Source organism: Pelodiscus sinensis, chromosome 28 (assembly GCF_049634645.1).
Source record: "Pelodiscus sinensis isolate JC-2024 chromosome 28, ASM4963464v1, whole genome shotgun sequence".
In the NCBI taxonomy this organism is placed as follows: domain Eukaryota; kingdom Metazoa; phylum Chordata; order Testudines; family Trionychidae; genus Pelodiscus; species Pelodiscus sinensis.
The window spans coordinates 4,821,276-4,845,564 of NC_134738.1; the positions used below are offsets into that span (position 1 = coordinate 4,821,276).

Here is a 24,289-nt window from a genome sequence, read left to right on the forward strand (position 1 = left end):
TTCCCTGCCCCGCCCCAGGAAGCCATGGGGGGAATCGGGGAGACCAGGCATGGTCAGATGACAGGCTCTCTGCACAATGCCAAAGTGCCCCGGGCCAGACTCCTCCCCCGCAGGGAGCCCCACAGCTTGGCCCTGCTGAGTGGGGGTGGGGAGACAGGGCTGGTTTTCTAGCACAGGCAGCAGCAAGTCCAAGGCCTCGCTCCGGCTGCAGGGAGCTGGCCCCAGCCGGGGGACCCGTCCCCGGGGTCAGTCCTGTGAGCTGGAGCAGCAGTGACCCCCACCCCCACCCCCACCCCTCCAGAGACAGCCCATCCTGCTCCCACCGGGGCCAGTGCCCAGAGCGGCTGCAGACACATGCAGCCCCAAGCCTCTGGGCGCGGAGGGCAGGATCCAAACAAGGGATCCCAGAGCAGGGACACTCCACCCAGCTTGAGGGCTTCCTAAGGCGCTCCCAGCAAACATTAACCAATGGACCCCCGCCTCCCGGTCAGGCACGTTATCCCTGTTAAAGTGAGGGAAACTGAGGCACGGAGCGGGGACCGGACCGAGGTTACCTACACAGAACCCAGGAGTCCTGGCTCCCAGCTCTAACCACTAGCTCCTCCTGCCAGTCTCTTGTTAACACCCTCACCCCAGTGCCCATGGAAGGGAAGGAGGGCCAGGCAGCTTTGCAGCTGGTTTCCAGTCTCATCCGATCGCTCAGACCGGGGCTTCCAGACACGCGCCCCCCCCACCCCACCCTTCCCTCCGCACTGGCTCCTCATCTGTGTTTTTTTAATCATCAAAATCCTCAATGTTTTTCCAGTTAAACTGTCACGGATCAGAGGGGGAGCCGGGTGAGTCGGATCCGCAAGAGCGGCGAGGAGCCGTGTGGCACCCGAGAGACTCACCGACGTGCTGGAGCACAAGCTTCTGTGGGCAAAGCCCCACTCCGACAGAGGCCTGCACAGCTTGGTATGCATCCGACGAAGTGGGACTTTGCCCACGAAAGCTTGTGCTCCAGCACGTCGGTGAGTCTCTCGGGTGCCACACGACTCCTCGCCAGTTACACTGAAAACTCAACAAACCCACTTCTCTGCGCCAGGCCTTGCTCAGCCCAGGCTGCTACCGAGGGGCCAGACTCCCCCCCCCGGGTTACTCTGCTCTCTCCCCCACCTTGTCCAGAGAGCCAGACTCCCCCCCCCCCGACTCTGCTCTCTCCCTCCCACCCTGTCCACAGGGCCAGACGCCCCCCCGACTCTGCTGTCTTCCCCACCTTGTCCAGAGAGCCAGACTCCCCCCCCCGACTCTGCTGTCTCCCCCCCACCCCGTCCACAGGGCCAGACTCCCCCCCCGACTGCTGTCTCCCCCCACCCCGTCCACAGGGCCAGACTCCCCCCCCCGACTCTGCTGTCTCCCCCACCTTGTCCACAGGGCCAGATCTGCTCCCCCCCCCCGACTCTGCTCTCTCCCCCACCCCGTCCACAGGGCCAGACCCCCCCCACACTCTGCTCTCTCCCCCACCCCGTCCACAGCCTGAGCCGGGTTCCCTAAGGTGCTATTTGGGGCCAGTCTTTGGGGTCCTGCACCTCGGAGACAGCAGACGCTTCCCCCGCAGGTTGGCAGCGCCTGCTCGTGGCCCCGCTCTGCTGACGTCACACGAATTCTAGGCCCGTGGGTCCCTGTGCGGGCAAGGGGCCAGCCTCCCGTTTCCAGCCACGACGCGCCAAAGGCATTTGACTCCGGTTAAGCTCGGTGCATTTTTGCCACCAGGGTCGTGCTCTGTGGGAGGCGCGCAGGGCAAGAGCCACACACCTGCACGGGAATGACGGTTCTTGGCAGGAAACGATTACAGAGATTCATCTTCCAGCAAGCGGCTGGCTTCCCAGAGACCCCCGACCTCTCCCCTCCTGTTCCCGCAACGCAGCTCCCTCGTAAGCAGAAGGCAAATTCATTTCTTTGCTGTTGGTAGGAGCAAGCCCTCGTGTGGCGCGTTGCTGGGAAAACGGGACTGCTCTTCCTACCGAACGGTCACATACGGACTGGCCTGGTCACGGAAACCCCTGCCCCCCACCCCCCCACCCAAGAGAAGCAGCAGAAGAGGCGCGTTAGCTAGCAAACAGGCCACCCCTTGTAGCCTGCACGGACGAGGGGGGCTCCCCACCAAGCCGGAGTATCCGTTAATTGAATAGTCGATTAACCTCACGATTCCCGATTGGTTACTCGACTTTTCTACCGTTCCAGGGGGCGGGGCTGGCAGCCAGTGAGTCCCGGCCACTCCATCCTGCTGCCTCTGAATCCGAGGCAGCAGTGCGGGGTGCCAGGCGGGAGCTGGTCCGGGAGGGGAGCCCGTTTAAAAACCAGCCCTCCTCGTGGACCGGCTGCCTGTCCCTCCATGAAAGAGGCAGCAGCGTGGGGTGGCAGCAGCCCCTGTCCAGGAGCGGGTCTGAGTTCCCGCACCGGTCGCAAGCCGGAACTAAGCCAGGCTGCCTGCCCACCCGGCTCCTAATGCACTTTACATGCAGAGCCGCAGCAGGGGCAGGTCCCAGGCCCGGTGTGAGCCAGGACTGAGCCGGGCTGCTGGCCAGCCTGGTAAAACATGTGTTGGCGGGGGATGCGCATCATCTGTAGCATTAACCCTTAAGTGTTTGCTGCTCGGTTACTCGACTGCGGCTGCCCCCTAGCCCAGAGCAAGGAGTAACCGGCAATGCCGGGGAAGAGCGACGCGCAGACATGCCGAAGGGCTAACTCACGCAGCTGCCGGCAGGCCCTGGAAAGGAAGGCAAGCCTGGAAGCAGTGGCAGCCTGGCTAAAGCGAAGCTTCTTTGGACTCTACATGCACGGGACTGGCGCGGAGCTGGAAGCAAAGCCTGGGGCAGGACCTGACCTTTGGCTGAGAGCCGCACGGCGAGCTCACAGGGACACGGCCCCAGGCGGGATTCCCTTGTCCCCACTCATCGAGCTTCTACAAGCTGCATTCCCTCGCCCCCGGCCAACACGCCCTCCAGCCAGGAACAGCGACAGCGTCTGCCCCGTGCGGCGCAGCACGGCCCGTTCCCTGGGCTAGACGCGGGGCCGCCGCGGTGAAAGGCGCAGTGTGCCCTGGAGTTAGAGCGCCCGCAGCCAAAGCCTGCGTCAGTCCCCGAGTGCTAGGGGGCAGGGCCGATGGATACGCACCCAGGGGCGCACGGCCCTTGACTTGGGCGTGTCCGGAGAGCAGATCCCGTTGCTGCGCGGCTGGCTCCGCTAACGGAAGAATGGGAGCAGCAGCCAGCCCCTCGCCCAGCTGATTTCTCAGACTTCCTGGTTCCCCGCTAACCCCAGAGCCTGCGTATCAACCCCCCCTCCCCCAGGCCAGACTGGGGCAGCAGGGCAGCTCCCGCTCAGCACGCCAAACTCCTCGCACTAGTGAAAACAGCTGGTGGGCAGTGAAGTCTCAACGAAGGACTTGGGGATCCTTCGGGCTGGCGCTCAAGTGGAGAGAGGCCGCGTGTCCCGGGGGATCCCCCATCTCCTGCAGCCTGGCAGAGCGAGCAGGTCGGGCACCAGTAGGGTAGCAGAGACTGGGGAGAGGGGGTTAAAGTTCCCTGTAAGCTGTGCACTTGTGCGGCCGCTCAGGAGATGCTCAAATCCCGCCCAGCAGATTAGCAAAGTGCCCGTAGCTGGGCACCTGGGCTTTGTTTCTCCGGGCGGTGCGTATTCACACGTGCCTCGGTGCACATAAAAAGTATTTTGCACGTAGGTGGAATAAATCCACGGCTGTGTCTACATTGGCAAGATTTTGCGCAAAAGCAGCCGCCTGTCTACACTGGCCACGAGTACTTGCGCAAGAAACTGACGCTCTAATGTACGAAATCAGGGCTTCTTGCACAAACACTCTGACGCTCCCGCTCAGGGATAAGCCCTCTCGCGCACGAGGCCAGTGTAAACAGGCAATGTTAATTTCTTGCGCAAGAGAGCGTCCACACTGGCACGGATGCTCTTGCGCAAAAGCACATGCCAGTGTAGACCTCTCTTGCGCAAATACTTTTAACGGAAACACTTTTCCGTTAAAAGTCTTTGCGCAAAATCATGCCAGTGTAGACGTACCCCATGTGTATGGAGAAGATTAGAGGGAACACTGGCGTGAACTAGTGCCTCTGTGATGACTCAGGCATGGCACCCCCTTCCAGTGCCCCCAAAACAGAGTCCCTTCTCTCTGCCTTACATGGGCCTACACCCCTAGGCAAAGCCCAAGGCGGGTACAAAGGGGGGCTTGAAAGCGCAGCCCCCCCATTCCCCTTGCCGAGGGAAGCGCCGTGAGCTCAGGGAGCAGCGGGAAGGGGTGGCACAACCCCCCTCGGTGAAACGTGGGGCCAGGGCTCCTCACCCACCCGCTGGCCCATAGCAGGGCGGGTGTTCTGGGAGATCCGCAGGGCGCAGGGCTGGGGACCATGCAGAGAGGCGCAGTGGAGAGCTAGCCTGAGTCTGAGCCCCGGGGCTGCTGCAAGGAAGACGGGGGCTGCTCCCAGGGGGAGCACCAGAGACAAAGCTGGTACTGAGCGGAGGGGAGACACCGTCAGGGCCCGATCCTGCCCCGTGGGGAGGTGTGAGAGGCGGGCAAGGGCCACAGTCCCACTTGCGACTGGCCCGGCAAGGCGAGGGAGGGTCTGCCCAGAGCCCCCACCAAAGGGGCCAGGCACCGACACCGGGCGGGAGGGGGCCCGCCCAGCTAATCAGTTAACCCCTTCAGCTTAGGCGTGTCTGACGAAGCAGAACCCACAGCTCCAAGCTCGGGGCTGCTCCCAGCACGGCCACCCGGCACCCGGCACGGAAGGAACCCGCCAACCCACTGGCACCCCTTGGCCCGCCACATACGGGGAGAGGGGCTGGCCCTGTTCGGACAGCGGCAGCGGCCCACACCGGGCCCTGCCAAGGTGGGCGGGGGAGGCTGCTTTTAAAGGGCAGGGGAGCTGGGGCAGCAGAAGCAATCCACAGGGCCAAGGACAATGCCAGGAACGGCCACGCCCCACCCCACGATGTCCAGCTGCGCCGGCAGCCACTGGCCAGCAGCTGGCTCGTGCCCCCAGCAGGAGGGCGTGCGTCTGCGCCTGGGGAGGGCGGGTGCCCTCGGGGCACAGGGTGAGGCGGGGATCCAGGCAGCTGGAGCTCAGGTGCTTTCCAGGGCCAGCAGGGAGGTTGGGGCCGGCAGGAGCCTGCCCCGGTGTCTGGAGGGCTAACAGGCAACAATAACCCGGTTCCACACAGCCACCCCCCCGCCATATGCTCCAGCCAAGCGGCCTTGTCAGTCAGCACTCTCGCCCTCAGCGCTAGCCTGCAGCAGTGAGTTCCGCCGACAACACACATCCTGGGCTGCTCCGAGCACAAGCAACAGGAGCAGGGGACCAAGTCAAGCAGCGCTAGCTATAGCCCGTGCTGAGACGGCCACACAGGCAGCGACCCGGCCCACTGTGGGGTGCTCTCCTCTCTGGAACGGGGGCCCCGCAGCCAGGCCGGGGCAATGGTCCGGGCAGTGCTGACACCAGGGGTCTGCCCCCGTGCAGCTGTGAAGGACTCTCCAGCGCTTTCTGCAAGAGGGTGGGTGCTGAATCTGCTGCCTAGCCCCACCCTTCCTGCGGGGGGGTTTCCTGCCTTGTGTAAAGTTGCTGTGCATGGCCCCACCCCTGCAATGTGAGCAAGGGTCCATTTGCTGTGGGGCAGGTCGGGTAGCAGGGGCCAGCGGCCCCACAGAGCCCTGCAAGCTGGCGTGGGCACCGCAGGGGTGAACCAGAGCCACTGCGGTAGCACTGCCAGGCCTGGGACGGGCTCGCGGCCACAGGGGTGAGGGAGGGGGCAGCATGTGCTGCATGGGGGGGCGGGGGGCAGTGTGCCAGCTCCTCCCCCTACCTGGGCGCCCATGTGCCGCTGCCAGGCCAGGACTCTGGACGAGGGGGGTTACTGGGGGAGGGGGCAGCGATTCACCCTTCCACGGGGCCCTGAGTCACTCGCAAGGTCCCATGACCAGCCAGCGGGTGAGGGGACTTGGCACTGCCCAGGGGTGAAACTGGGCCACCAACACCGTGCCCAGCAGGGACAAAGGGTGGGCACCTGGAGGCGGCTCCCTGGCACCCAAGGGCACTGGCCCCTGGCTGCCCTGATGGGTGCAGGAGCCGGGCGAGAAGCCGGGCACTGACCTGCCTCTGGCTCGCAGCGGGGCCCAGTTTCAGACCCAGGGGACCTCTGCTAGCAGGTGGCCCCTCCTGCATTCCCAGGCAGAGCCCCCCGGGGAAGCACAGCGACCAGCAGCCCTGCTCCACTTGGCTGCCGGCACCCGGGCGAGGGCCCCAGCCTGGGCACTGCCCTGCTGGGGGCGCGGGACGCACTGTCCTCCAGAGGCTGCTCCCAGTTTAAACCAGGGCCCAGCAGGGCACAGGGCGGGTGGGAGCAGGCGTTCTCTTCAAAGAACTTGGCAGCAAGGGGTCAAGAGAACGTCGGGGGGGGGGGGACCTGGGTGCAGGGGAGCACAGCAGGGGACAGCTCTGTATGCACATGACTCACACGCTCATTAGGGAAACCGAGGCACAGGGCAGGCTCCTTGCTCCGGAGCCCCTGTCAGCCGCCAGGCCTGGATGCCTGTTTGCCCTGAGCCCCGCACACTAGCCTTTTGTGCAAGAGCAGAGACTCCAGCCCCTCACCCCTGCTCCCCAACTCCGGGATCAAGACTCTTGAAGCCAGGGGCCCCTGTGTTGGGGGTGCCCTGGTGGGTCCTTCCCCAGCCCCCCCACCCCCGGGGGGCAGATCGCTCTCCCCTCCCCCCCTGGGCCCCATTCTCTGGCTTCTCCAAGCGGCTCCTCCCAGGGAGCTGGAGCGGGGGAGCCGCTGCGGGAAGCGACTCAGCTGGGTGGGCTGGGGGCAGGGAGTCCTGGTCCCTACAGATGGCTGGGGGAGGGGGCGGCCCTGGGGAGCTGGGCCCGTGTGACTCATGGGGCTGCCCCACGCTCCCTGGCGCGGACCAGCCAGCTGCACACGGCCCCCGTGGCGCATGCGCCCGAACCCTCTGTCCCTGAACAAGGAAACAGGCTGTTCCTGCCCAGGGATTACTGCCTGTGAATCAGCCGCCCGCTCGCTGCCTTAACCCCTCCCCTCCGCAGCAGCCCGGGCCCCGGCGCCTGGGGTCTGCTTGGAGCTCTGTGCTGCAGGCCCCATGGAGCTGTGAGCAGTGTGGCTGGGGGGGCCTGGTACCCGGCCGTGGAGGAGGCCGAGTGGGCCGGGGCCTCACCCTGAAGCAGTAGGAGGGAGGCTGCAGGCCCTGGCATGGGGGAAGTGGCACCCACCTGGAGCAGCCGGCGAGCCCGCTCCAGCTACTGCCCCAGTGTGAGCGCTAACCCAGCGGCCGCCCAAGCAGGGGTCCCGGGGTCGGCCGCAGCCTCTGGGCCTGCCGGGGGCCGGGACAAGCCCAGCGAGTCCTGACTGCCGCAATCAACTTCACCCTTCCTGCTGGGAGCGCCGGGCTGGAGTCTGGGAGCCCCCCCCCCCATAGCGCCCCCTGTTGGGAGCGCCGGGCTGGAGTCTGGGAGCTCCCCCCCCCACCCGCAGGCAGTGCTTCCCCCCCCCATAGCGCCCCCTGTTGGGAGCGCCAGGCTGGAGTCTGGGAGCTCCCCCCCCCACCCGCAGGCAGTGCTTCCCCCCCCATAGCGCCCCCTGTTGGGAGCGCCGGGCTGGAGTCTGGGAGCTTCCCCCCCCACCCGCAGGCAGTGCTCCCCCCCCATAGCGCCCCCTGTTGGGAGCACCGGGCTGGAGTCTGGGAGCTCCCCCCCCACCCACAGGCAGTGCTCCCCCGCATAGCGCCCCCTGTTGGGAGCGCCAGGCTGGAGTCTGGGAGCTCCCCCCCCACCCGCAGGCAGTGCTTCCCCCCCCATAGCGCCCCCTGTTGGGAGCGCCAGGCTGGAGTCTGGGAGCTCCCCCCCCCACCCGCAGGCAGTGCTCCCCCCCATAGCGCCCCCTGTTGGGAGCGCCGGGCTGGAGTCTGGGAGCTCCCCCCCCCACCCGCAGGCAGTGCTTCCCCCCCCCATAGCGCCCCCTGTTGGGAGCGCCGGGCTGGAGTCTGGGAACTCCCCCCCCCACCCGCAGGCAGTGCTTCCCCCCCCATAGCGCCCCCTGTTGGGAGCACCAGGCTGGAGTCTGGGAGCTCCCCCCCCACCCGCAAGCAGTGCTTCCCCCCCCCATAGCGCCCCCTGTTGGGAGCGCCGGGCTGGAGTCTGGGAACTCCCCCCCCCCACCCGCAGGCAGTGCTTCCCCCCCCATAGCGCCCCCTGTTGGGAGCGCCGGGCTGGAGTCTGGGAACTCCCCCCCCCACCCGCAGGCAGTGCTTCCCCCCCCCATAGCGCCCCCTGTTGGGAGCGCCAGGCTGGAGTCTGGGAGCTCCCCCCCCCCCCAGCGCTCAGGATGGAGTCATGGGAGCTCCCCCCATGCACCCAGCGCCCGCCCCCCCCACAGCACCCCCTGCTGGGAGCACTGGGCTGGAGTTGTGGGAGCTCCCCCCTCACCCACACATGCCCTCCCACATAGCGCCCCCTGCTGGGAGCAGCTGGGATGGAGTCACCGGGCGCTCCCCCAGCCCAGTGCTGCTGGCCCCCTTGCTCCTCCAGGGCCTGCTCACCGCAGGCTCCGCTGTGTGGGGAGGGGAAGCGCCTCCCACCCCGGCCAGGCCAGGAGCAGATTCTAGGGCTGGGAGCAGGGGCCCAGCTCTCTTAGCCCTCAGGGCCGGGCGGGGGGGCTGGAAATGCAGTTCCCACCTGCCGGGTCAGCGGGGGAGTTGGGGGTGGTCCCAGCTGTGCCAGGGCAGGCGCTGGCGGACTCCACGCCGGGCGATCCCCACACACAGCTGCTCGGGGCAGGGGGATGCCCCAGTAAACTGCACTGGGCAGTCACATGGAGCCTCCTGCCAGGGAACCCCCCCCCGCCCCGCCCCGCCCCCGAGGTGGCACCTCCCCCTTGCCAGCAGGGTCGGCAGCCCCGCTACTCGACAGCTGATGGGGCGGGGGGGCAGTGCGGGGGGAGCAGGAAGAGGGGTGCTAAGGCTAAGGAGCGGAGCCATTGGCTGACGCTAGCTCCCCCAGGCTGTAGAGCTGCCTCCAGGGGCGCTGGGGGAGGAGTCTAAGCCCCAGTGGTCGGGGAGCCCCACGTTAGGGCTGCAGCACCCCCGCCCCACGCCCGGGAGACGCGCCCCCAGCCCTTGCCAGCAGCTCCGCTGGGCAGCCTGGTGCCCCGGGCTGGAGCCCTGCGAGTCCCTCGGTGCCCCGAGCTGGAGTCAAGAAGCCGATACCTGCCCTGGCTGGCTGCGCTCGGGCGTAACCCGAGCCTGGGAAGGGCCCAGCGGGCAGCCAGCCAGGAGCCCAGGCAGGGCCTGCAGGTGGCAGCTGCCCTCGTGTCCAGCAAGGAGGCGGTGGCAGGGCCCCGTGGCGCTGCTCGGCGGGAGGGGGCAGCAGACACATGCGCTGCCCAGCAGGGGCTCTGGGCTCCTGCCCCAGCATGGAAGCGGGGCCTCCGTAGGCAGAGGAGCAAGGAGAAGGGCCTGGCAGCAGCGCCCAGGCTCGCTGGGTGCTGTCACAGTAGAGCAACCCCTAGTGCCCCGTGCCCAGCCCCATCGCCGGGCCCCCTGCACGCTCCCCCCGGCCTGTCGCGGGGGCAGAGTGGGTGCAGGAGCTGCGCGGCGCTTCCCACCTGCCTCCCTCCGGGCCGAGCGCTGATCCCACCCTGCCCCAAACGCCGGCAAGGTCGCCAGCCGTGCCCCCCGCCCCGCCAGCCCCGCCCCCGTTAGCCACGTGGCACCCAGCGGAGACCTGCTACCGGCCAGCAGGGCCGGCGCGACACACAGCTGGGCACGGCACAGGCCCGGGGCCAGGCGCAGGCAGAGCAGCAATAGCCGGGAGTGGCAAGGCGGGTGGAGCCCTGGATGCCAGGCAGCCTGCTCCGGCCGCCATGCCCCCAGCCCTGGGGAGCCCAGCCAGGCCCCGGGGCCCAGCACCCTGCAGAAGCTGCCAGCAAACGGGGCCACTGGGGCGGTAGCTGCCCGCGTGAGGGACGAGGCGGCCCCCACCGCTGCCCCGGCACACGGGAGCCCCCCAGAGATGGGTCCAGGCGGCACCTAGGCTGACAACGGGCCTCCCACCGGCCCAGCGGCTGAGCCCAGGCCAGGGAGGATGGGGAGGGGCTCCCGGGCCCACGCCCCTCGTTACGTCCTATGACCCCCCCGGCCGCTGTCTCCCCCTCCCCCCGTGACACACACACCCAGTGTCTCCCCCCGGCCCTGCCCGCCAGCCTCCTGGAAGTAGAGTTGGGGGGCAGGGTCGCTGGGGGGGGGGGGGGGGGGCAGGATGACACACCAGGGGGATCACACTCCTCAGTCCTGAGAATGTCTGGAATGAGCGTAGCAGCCCCCCCCCCATGGGAATCACAGGGGCTTCCCATGCTCCCCCCGCTTAGCACCCAGCCCAGAGCAGCAGCTGGTACGCGCAGCTCTCCCACAGCGCCCCCCCCCCCTCCCCCGCAATGGGCTCTGCCCTGCAGCCTGGGGAAGCAGCGTCCGCCCAAGGGGCGGGGAACGAAGCCAGGGAAGGGGTCTGCCCCCCACACCAGCCCTGGGCGTCCTTTGCCAGCCGGGGGAAGGGCGAGGGCTGCGTAGGGGCCGGTAGCCCCCGACAGGAACCAGCCCCCGGGCGCTAGCCGGTCCAGGCACCCCCTGCCCGGGGATGCGCCTCGCTCGCAGCCAGGGTCCTGCTCACAACAGGCCCCTCCCCCGGGGGAGGCGGGTAATTCCCGGCTCATGGCTGGGTTTCGGCTGCGGGCGCCATGCAGACACTTTCGGTTCCCCCTGGTGTCTGCTCCTGCCGGGAGGCGCTGGGCCCCAGGCGAGCCTGACACGTCACGGCTCAGCCCCAGAGCTGGCCGCCCCTCCCCCCGCGCAGGGCTCTGACCCAGCTCCCCAGGAGCCGGGATGCTGCAATCCACAGGGAAGGCAATGCCAGGCCGGCTCCGAGCACCCCCTGGCCCCTCGCCCGGCTCTCCCCAGAGCCGCCTCCTCTCCAGGCCCCCGCTGCAGCAACACCCCCCTCAGGGCACCTGAGCAACAGGGCAGCACCCGAGGGGTTGTTACCCCCAGCCCAGGGGTCCCAGCTGCAGGGCACGTGCACTTGCTGCCCCACCCCCCCCCCCCCCCCCCCCCCATGGCAGCTTGGAAAGCAAAGCTCCAGGTCAGAGGTCCCTGGGGAGTTTAAGGCGCCATCTCAGATGGCAGAGCCCCCCCCCCCCTCGGGGCATGGGGGGGGGGGGAATTCCCTCTCCCAGGTCCAGCCCCCACTGGAACAAGCTGGGGCAGAGGAGGGGCCGGCTCTGACGCCCCAGGGCCTGTGGGGCAGAGCGGCTCATGGGACAGGAGCCTCCCATTCAAAGGGACTGGCTCTGCCATCAGAGGCTCCTTTGTCATGGAAAAGAATCCGAGGCTGGCCCCAGGACCTTTCACCTCCCCCAAGCGCGGTGCCCCAGTGGGGCAGGGTCTGGTTACACTCACCAGTGGACGTGCACACACACTCCTCCTTCGGGGCACATGCGCGTGCGAGCCTGCTCCCCAGGCCCATGCACGGGGACACAGATGCTCCGCCCCTGTGGCCCCCAGAGGCACCTCTCTGCCCAGGTGCGCCCGCCCTTCCGGCCAGGCTGGGGACTCCGGTCTCTCCCCATCGGGGTGCGCGGCACCAAGGAGCCTGGCAGCAGCGCCCGGGGCGGCTCTCCAAGTCGTTCCCACGCTGGCTGGGGGAGCGGCTGCGTGTGCGCAGCCGCCGCAGCGTATAAATCCCCATTTATCTCCCCGGCCTGGAGCGGGCGGGCGCACTCGGCAGGTGGGTTCCACCTTCCAGAGAGGATGCTGGTTCCAGGAGCCGGATGCGAGGTTCCCGGTCAGTGCACACGTCCCCTGCCGTGGTGTCCCAATGTGTCCAGCAACGCAGACCGTGCCGGGCACCGAGCGAGGGCGCTGCCAGTCCACGACCCCCCAGCCTTCTGCGTTAAGCTGAACAGCCGCAGCTCGGGGAGCCTCTCAGGGCTCCGATCCACAAGTCACTTTGCACCCCTTCTGCCCGAACCGTGAACAGCCCCGGCTCCAGCCCCTCAAGCGCACTGGCCCCTGGACCCAGCGACACCCTGGCAGAGACCCACCCCTAAGCTTAGCCATGACACCTCTGTAGGAAGTCTGGCGCAAGGGTCTCCCCATGCCCGTAGGACCCTCTGCTGCAGCCCTGAGCTCACCCACCCTCCTGCATCGCCAAGCCCTTGACAGCCAGTGAAGTGCAGGCCCCCGACGCCCAGCCCAGGGGGTCAGTGGACTGCAGAAGCCAAACCGTGAGCCCCCCGACTAACCGCTCAAGAGCCGGGCTCTGGGTCCGTGCTCAGAGGTTCCAGCCAGTCCCGCCCGCTCAGCGGCTGGTAACTTTTCAGTTCTCGCTCAGTGGTTGCTTCGCCGGTCTCCAGCCAGGGCAATCCAGCAGTGCCCTGGGGACGGGCCCCGGGGCCACCTTCCCTCCCCCTGCTAATGGCAGCGCTACGGTCCCAGGGCTCATCCAGCCCCTCTGCCTTGGGAGCTCTGCCGCTCGCTGGCTGCCCAGCCGGCCCCCTGCGCTGGGGGTCTCTGGCAAAGGGCAGCGAAACAAGCCCCAGGCTGATGGACCGTGGGAGCCGGACTGCCCGGGAATCCAGCTGCTAAGCAGCTCGGGGCCTGGCCCAGGCTGCTCTCAGGTGCGGCTCAGCGAAGGTCTGGGCCTGTCCTGCGCTTGCCCCCCCGGGGCCAGGTGCCGCTGCCCGCCTGCCCTCCGAGCCCCGGGACCGCCCGTCTCCTCGGAGGTGGCTGCAGGTTCCCTGGCTCGCCAGGGCCCCGAGTGAGATTCACAACAGGTGGGCTCAGCCACAGCTGGGTGGGTGCGTCACACAGTCCTCTGCCCCCCCACTGGCCCTTGGCTGAACCCACACGCTGCTTCCCCCCTGCCAACCGGGTCGCCATGGAGGCAACACAACCTGACCTTCCAGGCCACTCGCCCGGCCCGCCCAGCGTTATGTAAGTGGGTGGGTGGGTGGAGGAGCCTCTGCTTAACCCAGTTACCCAGTGAACTATTTCCAAGGCGCCCTGAGCCGACACGCCAGCGGAGAACCTGCCAGGACAGCGGGCACCGCACCCAGCGGGGGAGGGCGGAGACAGAGCCAGCTGCTGCCCTGGCAACAGTGGGACGGCGGGCAGAGTTTCATCCGAGGGGGGTTTGCATCGCCCGCCCCCCGGGGGTCGGGGCCTCCGAAGAAAGCACAAGGCTGGGGGGCCTGGCGTGAGCTCTCCTCCCCGGAGCTCCCCAGCCTCCTGGCTTTGCCCCTCACGAGTGCACCCCAGGGGCCACATCCGCCTTCCTGCAGCCACCAGGCATCCAGGGCATTTCTGGGGGCCCTGAAGCCGACACGAGTGGCCGGCGCTGCCGAGTCCAGGCTGGGGATGGAAAGCCCCCCCGGGACAAGAGGGAAGCCACAGGAGTCCCTCGAAACAGGGAGGGGATGTTCTCCCCGGCACTGGGAGGTGCTGAGCCCCGCCCCCACAGCACCTCTGGCTTCCAGCACCAGCGTGTCCAAAGCAGCTAGTCCCGGGGCAGCGTCCAGAGTCCCCGGAACGGGAGCCCATTCACAGCAGCAGGGCACGAACTCGCCCTGCCCCACGTCTCCGTGGGCCAGCACGGCCAGGCCTTCGGAAACTGGGGAGCCGAGTCACAGCAGCCCCTCCCCATCCCAGTGCAAACCAACCAGCCTTCCACAAGGTCACGCTGCCGCGCCCCGGGCTGGCGTCAAAGTGACAGGAATGGGCAGTGAGGCGGGAGACTCCAGACAGGCCACGTGCAGAGGGCAAGTCCGCAGGAGGACGAGGGAGGGAGGGATTTAGGGCTGGTCCTAACAAACCGGGCAGAGGGACAGGGGGCCTGGCCAGGGGGTCCCAGTGGGCGACAAGGAATGGCCCTGCTCTGGGCACACCAGGGGAGGCCGGATACCAAACTTCAGCCCTTCCAGCTCCCCAGATGCTCAGAACCAGCTGGCCCCACCCCGGAGCCCCCCACCCACCTCCTGGCCTGGCTCCCTGCTGGAAAACACACTGCACCGAAGCCAGCCCAGCGCCGGCTGCAGCCACCAAAGCCTCCCCAGCGAGCGGCTGACAACCGGGGGCTGCTGCCCACAGCACTTCCGAGTCGTGGCCAGTTTTAGGCAGTGGCAGCACGACACCACCGGGCAGGGAGCTGCGGTGCACGTGGATCGCCTGTCCGCGAACACGGGGGGGCCCGGCGGCTCCCGGCCTGCGCGCTCGCAGCCGCCAGTCAAGGTAAGACACCCCAGCGGGCCCCCCCGGCCAGCCAAGCCAGCAGCGGGGGGGGGGGGGGTCACAGCGTGGCACAGCCCCCGCCCCCCGCCCGGCTCACAGGGCTGGATCTGCAGCGGCCAGTCCTAGGAGGGCTCCGGCCCCCCCCCCGCCAGCCAGGCAGAAAGGCCCGGGCCCAGAGGCCAGGCTCGCCCTGCCCCCGCGGAGACACTGTCCAGGGCCTGAAACCGGCTGGAACAGCCCGAGCGCCGCTCCAGACCCCCCCGCACTCGCAGCCGGCCGGGCCCGCACGGGAAAGCCCCCCCGGCAGCAGCCCGGGCTGGAAACCCCCCAGCCCGCCCCCACGCAGCCCCGCGCGTGAATTCCCGGCACCCGGGGCAGCGCCAGCCCCCGCGCCCCGCCGCGCCCGGGGGGGGGGGGGGGAAACGGGGCGACCCCGCTCCCCCCGCCCCGCACCGACCCGCCCCGCCCAGGGCATCCGCGCTGTTGCCATGGAAACCCCCTTTCCCGGGCAACCCGCACCCGAAGTCCGGCGCGGGCAGCAGCGTCGCGCCCCGGCGCACAAAGCCCCAACCCCGGCAGCGCCCCCGGGCACAAAGCGGCGGCGCGAGCCAGACCCCCCCGCCCGACGCGCCGGCCCCGGGGGGCGCCCCCCCCGCCCGAGGGCCCCCCCGCCGCGGAGCGCCCTGCCCCCCCGCGCGCACCTACCTTCCAAGGGGACCGACCGGCCCTTCCCGTCCTCGCCTGGCTCGGGGCGCGGCGCAGCCGGGGGGTCACTGGGGCTGCGGGCGCGGCTCCATGGCGGGGGTGCAGCTAACAAAGCCCGGGCTCCGCGGCCCCTCCGCGCCCTGCCGCCGCCGCCTGAGCCACCGCGGGGCGAGTGAGCCGCTGCGCGCAGCTCCCCACCTCCATCCTGCCGCCCGCCCCGCGCCAATTGCACAATAGCGCCCCGGCGGCCTCATCAATATTCATGGCCCGCCCCCCCCCGCCAGGCCAGAGCAATGGAGCTCCTATCCGGAGGCGGGGGGGGGGGAGCTGCAGCCTCCCCCCCCCCCCCCACCACCGCCCCCGCCCGCGCCCGCGCACGCACGCCCGGGGTGGGAAAGGCAGACAAAGGGCTCCGCTCCCTGGCCAGGCTGGGCGCGCGGCGCGGGGCTTCCAGGCGCAGGGAAAGGGGGGACCCCGCCCCCCACTGGCCGTGCCCGCTGGGCAGGGGCGCCCCTGTGGGGAGGGCGCTGCCGTGGGGCTCAGCACGTGGGCGCAGGATCATCCCGCCTGGCCCGCTTGTGCGCCCGGCTCCCCGCCGCCCACCCGGCACCGCGACCTGCCGGGGAGGGGGCGCAGTGTCCCGGAGACACCAGGGGGGCAGGCCGCTCTGTCCCCCACCATCCCGGCACCGCGACCTGCCGGGGAGGGGGCGCAGTGTCCCGGAGACACCAGGGGGGCAGGCCGCTCTGTCCCCCACCATCCCGGCACCGCGACCTGCCGGGGAGGGGGCGCAGTGTCCCGGAGACACCAGGGGGGCAGGCCGCTCTGTCCCCCACCATCCCGGCACCGCGACCTGCCGGGGAGGGGGCGCAGTGTCCCGGAGACGCCGGGGGGGGGGGCACATCTGCCTCCCACCGCTGGGGGCGCAGTGTCCTAGAGAGACGTGGGGGGGGACACACACATCCGAGGCTATTCCCCCCACCTGATGTTTCACACCTGCTCCCTGGCCACCCGCTAGAAAGCTCCGGAGGGGCGTATGAACCCAACCAGCGTGGAGGGCCTGGCCTTGGCCCTTTTGGCTCCAGGGTGCCCAGGCTCGGGTCCTGGTGGCAGCCAAGAGAATATCCCCGCCAGCCCGGACGTGCCTTCCCCGACTCCGTTCCCCACCAGGGCCCCTTGCGCCATGCAGGCAAAACACCCCGGCCAGCAGCCCCGCACTGGACACTGCCCCACCAATCTGCCAAGCCCCCCCCCCCCTCCCCCAGCTGGACATGGTCCCCAGGGGAAAAGCTTTTATACATCAGCTCTGGAGGAGTGTTAGGAACCCGGCACCCCCCACCTGACCCCGAAACACCCCACGTTGGCCGAGCCCAGCTCCCGCCGTGCGCTACTATTGCAGCGTGGTCTCAGTGTGCGCGCCCCCACGGCCCGGCCCCCCTGCTGATCAGAGGCATGTTGGACGGAGCGGGGGGAGGAGCAGGTGCCTTCGGAGGAGACTTCCAAGGAGCCTGGAACCCCGGCAAGTTTGCATGCGACTGGGCCACAGTCCCCCTGGGGCCTACGGCAGCTCTGCTGGGGACCCTCCCCCTGCGCGGCCAGGCCAAAGGGGGCCATTTTCCCTCCGTTTTTAAACCAGTTCCTGTTCCTTCCTGACACTTCCTGAGTCTGGCTTTCCCCAGGACACGAGTTGGGGGTCTCCTGGGACCAGTCTGGTTTGTTTCATCGCCATCGTATTTTCAGCCATGCGGCCAAAGAGGTGGGAACATGCCCCCTCCTCCGTGCTGCTCAAGCGTGGAATGCAGGTTGGGGTAAGATTTCGGTGCCCTCTGTGTGCCAGCGCCTGAGCCTCCCCCCGTGCAGGGGCATCTTCCGTGTGAGTTGTAACAGGGCGAAGGGAACGGTGCCGGAGAGCCAGCCATGCGCCAGTGGGGCTCTCAGAGCGGGCCTTGGCTGAGCAGCCGTGGGACAGTGCACAGCACTTCCATGTGGTTTGCCAGTAGGGTTCAGAGTGAACGGGGATTGAGTCCCTGGGTAAATGCAGGCATGTGGCTTGGCAGGACGATGATATCAGCCTCTCCAGTCCCACCTTTATACTTCCTCTCCCTGCCTTTTCCGTTTGTTCCTCCCCTTCTCTTTCTCACTCCCTTCCTTGACTCCTGGGGGTTAGCAGCCACACCTGTTCCCAGGGGACAGCGCTGCTGCCTGTTGGCTCGGGAGCGGACACTCACCTAGGCCGAGCGCTCCAGATGTGGGGGCAGGGAATGTGATCTGCTAGGAGCCTGCAGCCCCCTTTGGCTGGGGGAGGAATGTAGCCCTAGCCCTTTGGACAGCCAGGCCTGGTAGGTGTCCAGGCACATCTGGAGCCAGTGCCCCACGCTGCGGAGATATAAAGGGGCTCTGGAAATCAGCAGGCTATTCCCGGCCCAAGGATGACCAGTGATGGTGAGGCCTAACCTGTGACTTTGGAGGCCTGGAGTTTATCTTGCTCTGCCACCGGCTTCCTGTGCAACCTTGGGCATATCACTTAACCCAGCATGCCATGGAAGTCAAGAGGCTGAGTCTCTTTTAGGATCTGAGCCTTGGTCTCCCTGGCCCCAACAGCACAACAGGGCTACTAGCTGTGCCCAGGGAGGTTATGAGGATAAACCTGTTAAAAAGCTGTGCGGTGCTCGTATCCTACAGTAAGAGGCTGCGCACCACTGGGGAACTTTCTGTGTGGATTCAGTGGGGGATTTTAAAGCAAATTGACCCAACTCTGCCCGTTACCATCAGTGCACACAGTCCTTCCGCTCCTCGGGTCCCAGCTCCAGCCCTCCCGGGGGAATTGCAGGGTCCGAGCCTAGCGAGTGCATGGTGAGCTACCAATAAAAGTTATTTTGTTTCATCCATGCTAATCTCGGTTTTCATTACAATCCTACCTGTCTGGCCAAGATCTTCCAGGGCCGTTTCAGTGCTTGCAGCCCAGGGTTAGCAGCCCGGGCTCCCGGATCAGCTCTTCCTCGGCCTCCTACTCAACTTAAAAGCAGGCCTTGCTGCTGTGCCTTGCCTCAGTTTCCCCATCTGTAATGTGGGGCTAAATGACACTGCCCAACTTTGAGATGTGTGGCACACAGGGGCAGGGAAAGGGCAGCAATTTTCTGGGTCCCTCCTGGGAGAGAAGAGAAGGGGGTCAGTTTGGGGTGCAGCCAAAGGGGATTTCTGGTCGCCAAGTCTGCTGGATGCGGATGGACCGGGGGGTTCTTCACCCCCAAACTGCCTAACCCAGGCTGTGCTGCCTAAGGTCACACACAGATTTTAAGGCCAGGAGGGGTCATAGATCAGGCCAGGAATTTCACGCCTTCATGAGGAGTTTGTGGCAGTCGATACTAGTCACCCGCCCAGGTACAAATCTGTGCTTCATTGCTAAGGGCATTGCGGGCCCCGCTCTCTGGTTTAAACAGCCCTTCTGCACCCAGTGTTTTCTCCCTCCGAGGGTGGGGTGTGTGCACAGCACCTGGTCCAGGACAGGGGCGCCTCGGTGCGAGGGCAGGGGCGAGCAATCATTTCTGGAGGGGAGCCACTTCACCAATTTTGGTAGTGGTGGTGGGCTGACCCCGGAAGGGGCGGGGCGTCACGTGGAAGGGCGAGGCCTCGGATGGAAGGGGCGGTTCCCTCTGGGTCTCAATTGGCCTGGGGATGGGGGCGTGGCAGGGCGGGCCATGGGCCAGATCAAACAGTTTGGCCCATGGGCCATATCTTGCCCACTCCTGTGCCAAGTCTGAATAATAACAATACTCACACCACAATCATGTCACAGGCCAGACAGACCCAGCCCTTCAATAACGTTTGTAACGCTTCTCTGCACCCTTTCTGGCTACGTCTACACAGCAGGCTTTTTATGCAAGAACAGCTGTTCTTGTGCAAAAACTTGCTGGGTGTCTACACTGCACACGTGTTCTTGCGCAAGTACAATTTACAGCCAGCGTCGCAAAACAGGGCTTCTTCCAGAAGAGTTATTCCTCCCTCCGTGAGGAATAAGCCCTCTTGCACAAGAGCTCTTCCACAAAAGGCCAGTGTAGGCAGGCAACATGAATTTCTTGTGCAAGAAATCCCTATGGCTAAAATGGCCATCAGAGCTTTCTTGTGCAAGAGAGCATCCACACTGCCATGGACACTCTGGTGCAAAAGCACATCTCTTGCACAAAAGCACATGGCAGTGTGGACGTTCTCTTGTGCAAGAACTTTTGCACAAGAACTCTTCATGCAAAACAGTTCTTGTGCAAGAAGCCTGCAGTGTAAACGTAGCCTCCAAGTTTCCAGCAGACCTAGGCAGAGTCTAGCTAAGTTCTAGAGTCCCCAGTCATAGGAAGGACCCTCACCTCCCCCTCGCCTCCATTTCTTCCACTCCTTCCAAGATTCTGGCCCTAAGAAATACAATCATGTATTTGAGATTCACTCCATTTCACCTTTAAAACAGAGACCTTCCCTATGGATTCCACTAAGTGGAATAAAACTCCTGTAGTAGTGAAGTTTTCCGCTACCATCAGTAGGTTTCAGAATCAACAGCCCTGTCAAACAGACACGGCAGTTGGAGTTACTGTGTCACACTGGCTGGAACGTTGCTCCTTCCCAGCTAGGAAGGGCTTTGCCTGCATGAAAGCTGAAATCCAGCTGTAGGTGCTACTGTGTACTTCAGCTCTGCCCCTCCCCAAGAGACCTTCCTTCGGCGGAGGGAAGGGGCTCAGAGAGGCAGTGGCTGCAGGGGTCCTGCATGCAGGGAACACATTCATTCTCCCCCACTGTTCAAAGCTGAGATGCAAAGCAGCGGGGCAGGTGCTCTCTGCCTGGCCCCTGGGTGCACGGTTGCGCACTACTGTGGTACGAAGCCCGGAGCTCGCGTTCTGCAGACACCCCCTCCCTGAGCTGGCCTGGAACCACAGACTCCAGGCCCCAGCGTGGCCACTGGGCGCCACGCACTGCAGCAGAACGTCTAGGGAGCGAGCCTGCAGTGCCGATGGATCGCCCGGGGGCTCACACCCTGTACCCCGCTCCTGGGTCAGCGGCCAGGGCAGCGTGCCCTGCTGAATGACGGGGAATGCAGGTGGGAGCGGGCCCGGTTGCTTTTCACACGGTCAATTCAGGTCTGGCCCTGTGGCTGATGGGGGATGTGGCGGGACACGCCAGCCAAGCTCTGAGGGCTTCGTGCTCCTCCAGGACCTGCCCGATCCTCGGGGGCAAAGCACCCCCAGAAAGGCTGAGAACGCTCTGGCATCCTGCAGGCGCCTCTCAGGCCTTCCTCCCCTACCTGGCAGCAGCCAAGCAATGCAGCTTGTTCCCCCCTTCCCAGGTCGCCTGCCTGGAGCTCCGCGCCACGCTCCCTGCAGGAGTCTGCGGGGCAGAGCCGGGCTGTGCCGAGGCTGCGACCTCCCCCGAGGTCCTGCAGAGAACTGACCCTTCCAAATCGTTCAGCAAACGTTCCATGATTGACTCTCGCCCCCGCCTGGAGCAGGAAGCCAAGTCACAGCTGGGCCAGCAGCAATCTGTGAACAGCAAATAAAGCCAATTGCACCGCGAAAATGACCAGGAAAAAAATCAGTTAATTTCTGTGTCACCTGCCGTGAGAGGAGACAGTTGGAGATCACGCTGCCTGTTCGCAGGTCAAAGACAGTGTAGTCAGCTGATTTCCCCATTTTCCAGATTCTGATGTGATTCATTGGTAGAATTGCCCCATCCTGTTGCAAAGGGTTAATGATTGCTAGGAAGTGGGTCTTTGATACATGGAGGATCCCAGAACTGCTGTGCTAAGCACCTTTCTTTTAGGCTAAGTGGGAGGAGCGATTAAATGAGTCTTTATGTAGTGATAGCTGAGAGGAAAGCCACCAGCCAAGCACTAGGTCCCGTGGTCGCAGGGGTTTCCTTGCAAATGGGGCTGCCAAGAGATGGTTCCACCGGTGGGCGGCCTGGGCTCCATGCAGCCCAGGAGACGTTTTGTGTAGCGTTGCCCACGTGCCAGGCTGCCACGTCGTGGTTTTCCTCCTGGGGCTGCGAGAGCGATGTGCACGTAAAGCCAGGCCCGGGAAGGGAGGTGGGTGCGGATCGCTCTCAGCACTGACCGGGAGAGCCGGGCGCGCGCTCTACAACCCATCCCAGTGCTGCTGCCGAGCAATCGGCACCCCCGCACATTGCAGGTCCGCCAGGCCGTGAGCGAAACTCCCTGCCCCGGGACCCGGCCCACTGGGGGGAGCCCCCGCGCCAGCCTGGGCTGCCCCTCGCTGGGCTGTTTGGGAGGCTGTGTGCGGGGGAGAAAAGTGGGAAGAGACGCAGCCCTGAGAGGAAGCAGGGAGCGGGGAGAGAGGGCACGTGGACCTCCCCCATAAAGCCACAGGCTGGCCCCAAGGAAATCCCCCTCGCGCCATCGCTTTCCCTGCCTCGTGGGAACGAGCCCGAGGTCCCGGACGGCCGCTCCCCTCAGGCCGGAGGCCCCCGCGACGCTGCTGACCCGGAGCCTTCCTCTGTCATTTCTAGGCCACGGCCGGCCGGCCCGTCCCCCCACGACCCAGCGGGCTGGACCTCAGACACGCTCCGGGACTCCGGCTCGCTCCGGCCATGACCATGGGCGCCCAGGGCCACCTCGCGAGCACAGCGCCCCAGGCCACCGGCAGCCCGGCCAGCACCCGGCAGGGAAGGAGCCCTAGGGATGGGGGGCAGGGCGAGGGGCAAGGGCAGGACAGCCCTACATGCGCAGGGCCCGCTGGGCTGGGCGGGCTCAGAGACATGCTGGCAGCTGGTCCAGCCTGGGCCTCGCGGGCTCCTCCTGAGCCAGGCCCTGCCCTCGAGCCGCTCGCCTCGCACCCGCTTCTGCCTCCCTGCCTGGCTCCCGGGGTGACCCCTGTTTCTGGTGACCCCTCCCCCTCTGGCCGGGCCCCTGCCCAGGCTCTTGGGTCTGCGGCGCCGGGCTGGGGAACGCGCCCTCCCACCGCCCAGCAGCCGGCGCTGCCCCCGCCTCTCCGACGGGCGCCCGGCTGCAGCGCCCCCGCCCCACCCCCACCCACGGAGCTCACCCCCACCCCTCCGGGCAGCGCCCCCTTGAGCGCAGGGGAGACGAGCTGCAGAGCCCTCTGGGCACAGGGCAGGCCAGGCTCCCCGCCCCCAACACACCCCGAGCTGGGCACGGGGCAAGCGTCCTCCATCCCCGGGCCAGAGGCACGGCCCTGCCCCCAGCCCCACCAGCCAGGGGACCTCGCTCCCCCCCACGCTCCGGCTGGGCTCCGGGAACCCCCTTGCGCAAGGGGCAGCCAGAGCCCCCCAGCCAGGTGAGGGTGCCAGGGGCCGGGTCCCCTGCAGCCGGCAGGGCCCTGGGGAGACCTGCCCTTCCTCCTTGGACAGGGAGGCTGCCTCTGCTGCTGGGCACCCCCCCGCTCGCCCCACATTTCAGGCAGCTTCCCCTGCTGGGGCCAGGCCAGCGCAGATCCCAAGGCTGCCCCAGTCCCCTGCAGCCCCGGGCACTCAGCCTGCCCCACTCGCTGGGGGGCAGGTCCAGACTCCGCCCCCCCCCAACCCGGTGTCTGTGCCTCCCTCCCTTTGTCTCCCCTGGGGAAGAGCCTTGCTCTCTGCTCAGGCTGGGACTGGGTGTCTGGGCCCATCCACACGTGGGTGAGTCAGTGGGAATCGCACAGCCCAGCGCAGGGGGACCCCGGGTCACAGAGCAGACCCCCCCCACTGCGCCACACAGGGAAGCCTGGGCGAGCAGGCTGGGTGTAAGAGGCAGGGCTGCCTGCGTGGCACTCAGCCTGCTAACAAAGCTGCCTTTGGGTGGCTCTGTGCCTCAGTTTCCCCGCTGGGCAGTGTTTGGCCCGCCCTGCTCCGTAGGATCAACACCCAGGAGATGGGCAGGAGGGAGGCTCGGGGGGGGGGGCGGCCGTGAGCCAGCATGTGTCCTGGGGTGCTCTGCAAACTGCCTACGTGCAGATGCCTGCACCACCCAACACCCAGCTCCGCCCGCCGGCTGCCCCTGCTCTGCACCCCGATTAGCCAAGCCCAGCCTGGGGGGCAGCGGAGGCGTCCCTGGTGCTGGGGGCAGCTGGAGGTGACTGCTGGTCCCGGCAGGGCCAAGCCCCAGGGCCTGCTCCGAGGGCCAGGAAACAGCAGGGCAGAGGGCAATTTGGCACGGGCCCACTGGACTCTAGCTGCTCTGGGTGGCTGGCTGCAGCTCTGCCGTCGGGGTGAGTCTCCCCAAAGCCGGGCGGGGTGGCACTCGCCTGGCCCCACCTTCCCTGTGCTTGGGAGACAGGCCGTTGCCCCCAGCCCGGCCTGGCACAGCGTCAGTCCCAGCAGCCTGGCAGCCGGGGAGCGGAGTAGCCGGTCAGGCGTCCCCCTGCCCCGGCAGGGGCTCTACGTCCCCACCTGTCAGGTGAGTCTCCCCTCCCCTCGCTCCCGGTGGCTCCACCCTGTGTGTCGCACAAGGATCTGAGCACACCTGTCAGCCTTGACTCAACCCTGTCCGGCAGGGGTGACTGCTCCCCTGGCGCATGGGGAAACTGAGGCACACAGCGATGGTGAGAGTCAGAGCTAAGACTGGAACCCAGGCCCAGCTATAACCACTAGACTCCACTTCCCTCCCAGAGCCCAGGTTCGCACTGAGGCGGGGGGTCCTGACTCCTGCCTTGCCCTGCAACCCCTCCTGAAAGGACGGTCTCCCAGGAAGGGGGGGGGGGCCCAAAATGGCCCTGACAGCTTTGCAAGGCGCCTCCGTAGTGCCCGTACGCCGCAGAGCGGGGCCCACGCACTAACGCCCAGTGACCACTAGACCACGCGTGGCAACAAGGCACCATGCTGGCCGGGGAGGGGGGATTAACCCTTTCGTTGCTGGAATACACTGGAGCACGGGCCCAGCCCTAGCGGGTCAGAGCAGGGCCCCAGGGTCCTGGCAGCACCGCGTGCGTCAGAGGGAGAGTCCCGAGGGGGGCGGCCGGAGCGAACCGCCCGGCAGTCAGAGCGTCCCGGCCCATGGCTGCTGGCTAGGGGCGACCTGCGCTCCGGCAATGCACCGGGCCCCTTGTGGCCTTCGCCCCATCCCCTGGCAATGAGCCCCCCGGGGGGACGTCACAGGAGCCCACAGGCCCAGGCGAGGCCACGCGGGGCCCGGGAGCCAGCAGAGGAAGGCGGGTGTCACACGCCGGGACGTGGCTCGTGGCTGTTTGTGGACGCTGGGCGGACGCTGGGCTAGCTGGGGCCGGGGATTCCCCTGCC

At 67.1% G+C, this 24,289-nt stretch overlaps 1 protein-coding gene across 2 annotated transcripts in view; it reads right to left on the reverse strand.

The window, feature by feature from the left end:
• ZMIZ2 (zinc finger MIZ-type containing 2) overlaps positions 1 to 15,290 on the reverse strand; it is a 36,193-nt gene extending 20,903 nt beyond the window's left edge. Inside the window, exon 1 of one of the 2 annotated variants that reach the window (XM_075911005.1) lies at positions 15,062 to 15,290. The gene's annotated coding sequence lies outside the window, so the exon portion shown is untranslated. The remainder of the gene's footprint in view (positions 1 to 15,061) is intronic. The other variant, XM_075911004.1, reaches the window with a different exon arrangement.
• Between the last annotated feature and the right edge of the window lie 8,999 nt (positions 15,291 to 24,289).